Here is a 5,609-nt window from a genome sequence, read left to right as displayed (position 1 = left end):
TAACTTCTGATTTTGTCTCAAAAATTTGTTAGTGAGTGTTTGAAGCTCAATTACCTTCTCTTTGATTTAATCATCAAAACTTTGAAGATTGATGTATGCCAAGTTGCACTTAGCATAAACTTGTTTTCCTTCTTTAGTACTCTGTCTTAATTCCTTAATGCATTCATTCAAAGTTTCTATATCATTCCTTATATTTATGCACATGGTATTAAGAAGTTTACCATCATGCTCTATTTGTGCTTGAATTGTGGACACATTAGTGAGTGTTGTGAACTCATCATCAAAAGCTTTACACAAAACTACTATACACTATTGAATGTCTACAGGTGTTTCAATAGGGCTTACTGTCTTTTCCATTCTGTCTAGTACTAAAATCAAAGTCTTTTCAATGGACTTAACAATTTCTTCTTCTCAAGTAATTTTTTGAAAGAAGATATGAGATTTTGTGCTTCATCTTATTCATCTAACTGAGCTGTTGTTGCTGTGATCACTATTGATTGAGTAGGCGGTGTAGATGGTGCTACTACTACTAGTGTCAAGGGCACATTTGAAGTAGCTTCTTCACTTCTAGATTCAATTTTCTTCATAGAAGGTGCATCTTCTTCCTTTGGCTCCTGGTCTTCTGATCCATTAGATGAGCTGCTATAATCAACAATATTGCCAACAATACTGGCACCTAAATCCTTGAATGGGTCCTCAGTTCTGTCAACTATCACATTGGTGGTATCTACTTGCATAGATTCACTACCAATGGTGATATGAGGTGAATCTTTTGAAATAGGTGTTCTAGTTGGTTGCTCAAAATTGTGGGGTGGACTATCTATAGTAGGACTTGCTTCCTCTATTTGCACACACTCCTCAGGTATTTGGCTTGCCTTCTCTGGCTGCGCGCTTTCCTTAGGTATCTTGCTTACCTCCTCTAGTTGCACACTTTCCTTAGGCATCTGGCTTGCCTTTTCTGGCTGCACACTTTCCTTAGGCATAGTAGACATAAATGTGACTATAGCCTTTTGTGTTTTCTTATTAACTTCTTCATAATTTCCTCCCATGAGGAGAATGGATCTCCTTTTATTCCTTAACAAAGGTGCTATACATTTCAAAATAACTGCTATTTCTTCCTCATTATTTATAGAACATAAATTTTTCACCACATTAATTCTTATTTGTTTATCTACCTCTACAACTCTGCTCTTTCTATTTAGTAATCTATTGTACAAATCTTCAAGTATCTGACCTCTTATACTGTCAAACCTTTTATCTTTTAGAATCATATTCTCAACTACTGCATTTTCTAGTTTTCTCCTATCCATATTATTATAAAAATCATAGTATTTATTCAAATGTACAAAATTATTTTCATTAATGATTTGCATGTTAAGATTCTCTACCTTTGGCTTCGATGCTTTTCACCTGGCTGAGGTTTTTGCTTCCTGATCTACTAGTTCAACTAGTTTGTTACTAGTTTCTTCCTTAGACTCAGAAGATCTAATCTACAAGGTTCTTCTTTTCTTGTTTAGACCACTTGTAGTCTACTTCACTCTCTTCTTAGGAGGAGTTTTGGTCCTTTCAGGCCTTGTAGACTTCCTTGTAGCTAATGCTTCTTCGATCTTCATTGGATTCCTTGGAGGTTGCTACTGTGCAACTACTGTATAAGGCACAATAGGTGTCTGCACACTTGTCTGGGCAACTGTGATCTATTTAGTAGGTCCTACCACTGTAATGGGTGTGGGGTCAAAAGCTAAGATTGACCACTGGCCTTCATTTCCATGGCTATCCCTTTCACCTCATCAAATTCTTTTCTAGTCATTCCTAATTCTTTCAAAATAGAATCAATCACCTTTTCCACTTTTTTCTTGGAGTCCTCTATTATTTGGCTAGTTTTGACTTCTGTCATTTTCTCAGAACATGTCCCCCATCTAGGAAATTCATAATCAACTTTAGAATGAAGGATTATCTATGCATACCCTCAATCAATTCTTCACTCATCTCATATCCCATAGGTTCAATGAACTTTACTCGAGGAACTACAACTTCCATGTAAGTGAAATCTATTTCAACCATAAAACATAATTCATCCTTGTATTTTTCTACTAGCACAAGAGGTATCCTATACCTTTTCTTTATTTTAGTTTGGAAAGACTTCATTATTTTGTTAATATCACTATATTTGACTATTTCAGGTCTTGATCTATATGCGCGAGTGATTAACTACATTTTGCACTCATTTTCATTCCAATTTGTGATTTTAGAGAACTTAGTAGCATAGAAAAATATATGTGTCAACAGGGATTCAAACCTAAATACTTCACTCCTTGATTTCTTGATTCTAGATATGATATCAAACAATTGTATTTGGATAATGTCACACATATTAACCTCTTCACCTCTTACTACCAAGTAAGCTACATGAAGAAATCCTGCAGGGATTGAATCTATCCTAGATCCATGATTGTACTTATATCCCAAAATCTTACAAATGAGTCTCACTCCATCATCTTGAATGGTGTTGACTTTCATGTTTCTACTATTAAAATATGTATTGAGATTTATCTCAACTAGCTTGTGCACATTCTTAATATTCACTGGATTGCATCATTCATTCCTCAAACCTGTGACCTTATGAATTAGATCATTGTCTATATGTATGATAGAATCTCCTAACCATAGAAAATCATCATGTACTCTGCTCAAAATTATCCTTGTCCATTCATTATTACCGAAATCCATGTAGAACATATGCTTAACTAGGTTAAGTCATTCTAGGTATTTATGTTTAGGTTTCAATGACAAGTAATTGCTACACATTTTCTCCAATTCCTTATGAATCTTTGAATCACCTATGCTTTCAATCTTGCAATGAATATATCCTCTTATATCTTTGACATGAAGAATATTTTTTGGAACTTGCAAAAATGTTCCAATAGGGTCATCAAGCAAAGAAACAAATGGGTGTTTCTTGAAATTGTATCTAGGTCTATTGCTTACATTAAAGACTTCTTGTCTTGCCATTTCTAGAAGATTATGCTCAACAATTTAGAAAATACCTCAATTTCATCTATTAGGGTTTTTGGCAACTTCATCTAATTGCAGTTCTCTTTAATTCTTCAAATCTTGTTTCAATCTCACACTCAGACTTTGCACAAAAAATTATTTATGCAAATCAATTTGCATCCTTTGAATCTTTCACAATCTATTCTTTGCATTAAATGCATGATTGTCACTAGTTCAGTGTACTATCTTTGTGCAACAAAGAGGTCATTCTTCTTACATATCCTTATCCTCATCTTATCAGGCAATGCACACTTCACTATAGACTTCTCTCAATGTATACTACATATTGTCAACTATGCAACCTTCGATACTTACTCTAACATTAGTTATCAGTAACTGATACTCTTTTTCATTGAGAATGCTTAATTTTGGTAAGAGGAGTCACAAAAAATAAGTGACTTCATTGTTTTGTTTGGTACATCTTCTATAGCTATATGAGAGCTTTCTGGTTCCTTTTCCTTTATAAATGATTCCCTTAATTCATTTGTCTACTTCTTCATATAATTTCTTCTATTATTCCTTCTGTAATTCTGATTCTTGTTTAGGTCTGTTCTGTCCATTATGTAAAACTTCATTGTTTGTCCAAAGTTATTGCACAACTGACATATAGGTTAATTCTACTAGTTGTTAGGTGCTCTACAATTCCTTGCAATGTGTCCAATATTGTTGCATCTATAGCAAACAATTTGTATTCTTTCTCCACTTTCATTACTGTGAGATCTTCTTTTGTTTCTTGCATGATTAGTGTTCCTATATATCCTACTATTTGCATTATTATTATCAAATTTAGGTTTCTTACAATCTACTACATGATGACAATATCCATGACAACTATGACAATAAAACTTTGAAATAGGTTTGAAGGACTTATCTTTGCAATTGACTTTAGTGTCTTTAGGTTCATCACACGAGGCATAAGATTCCTTTGTTTGGTTGTCCATATCATGATTAGATTCTTTATCTTTCTTAGAATGAGTGACATTCTCTTTTTCTTTAGATGTATTATTTGTCTTGCTTAGATCTTTATTGACTTCAAGAGTATCAGATTCTTTTGTCTCAATAGATTTCTTGGCGGATTGTCCAAGAAAGAATTCAAGTCTAGTCTTGTCATAATTGGGTCTTTGTGCACATATTTGTTCTTCAATATTATCACTGCTGGTGTATAATTTCTCAAGTTGCTGTTTGGTTTGTGCCAACTCACCTTTCACAATGGTTTTGTAGCTTTCTAATTTTTCATACTCTATCTTAATAGATTCCAATTCAAATGTTATCTTTCTTAACTGGGATATCAGATCTACATTTGCAGCTTTAATTTCAGAGTCATTCTTTCCTTCATTTTTCTTAAGACTTAGGTTAAGTTCAACTATCTTTGACTCATGTTTTAGGATCTCATTTTCTTTCTTCAGATCTTCAATGCCATCATCACTGGTTTTCTTACTAGATTCTTTTTGCTTTAGGTCATCTATTTTGTCCTTTAATTCACTAATGTAGACTTTTGCATCCTTGTATTTGTCTTTATGGCCATCTCTTTCATCAGTAAGGAGATAAATCTGTTCAAGTGCTTCTTCAAGATTTTTCTTCAATTGTTCCATATCCATAGGGATATTATTCAATCTATTAAGCCTCTTCTAAATAATGAAGCTCTGATACCAATTGTTAGAAACATATAATACTAAGAGTGGGGGAGGGGGGGGGGGGGTGAATTAGTATTTTCAATCTTTTTGCCCACAACTGGATATTATTAATGACTTTACCACATGCATAAGAAAATAAACCAATAATGTAGAATAGTATAAATAACCATACAGAAAGAGAGATCATAACACCATATTTTGTTAACTAAATAAACCCTGGCCAAGGGAAAACCCTTGTGAGGATGAAACCCACTAGATGATTCACTATATAAAGGATTTGGTTAAGGATATTGACCTTGTTAGGAGTATATGAAGAATGTATAGTGTTTCAAGTCCCTGTTAGGAGACTAGGCCTTGTTAGAAGCCTCAACCTTGTTAGGAGTTGGTGGATCATATGAAAATGTGTGCAAGAAGAGCCCACTACCCTAACATGCAACTATACAATAAGATCTTCAAGAAATAAGTGTACATACAATACTGAGATACTTGCTGTGCTTTGCAAATCTTCTGATTGACAATTCTTCATACAAGAGAGACTACACACATATCAATCTGCATCATATCTTACATAACAATGCTTCACATCATATATCATAATATCATATTCACTTGTTACTCTCATTTCACAAGATCATATCAAGTTCACAATCACCGATTATTTCTTTCTCACTTTTCTTCATTCTAACTTCACAAATGAAGTTCTTTACTTATACCAAACATATTAGTAATTTCTTCCTTAGTCAGCTCACATAACATCCTTAGAGTCATCTCATTAAGAAATGGTAATTCAAAATAATAAATCAAGTTGTTTAACACATTCTGCTGATATGCTCTGTTCTGCACTGTGTCATCATTGTATTACAAATTCCTTCTTAACTTGGACTTAGTTGATTGTATAGACATGTGCACTGGTATATGTCATCA

This window comes from Cupressus sempervirens, chromosome 1, assembly GCF_028749045.1.
Source record: "Cupressus sempervirens isolate cs-2001-9-10 chromosome 1, ASM2874904v1, whole genome shotgun sequence".
NCBI lineage: Eukaryota > Viridiplantae > Streptophyta > Pinopsida > Cupressales > Cupressaceae > Cupressus > Cupressus sempervirens.
Note: the sequence above shows the minus strand (reverse complement) of the source record.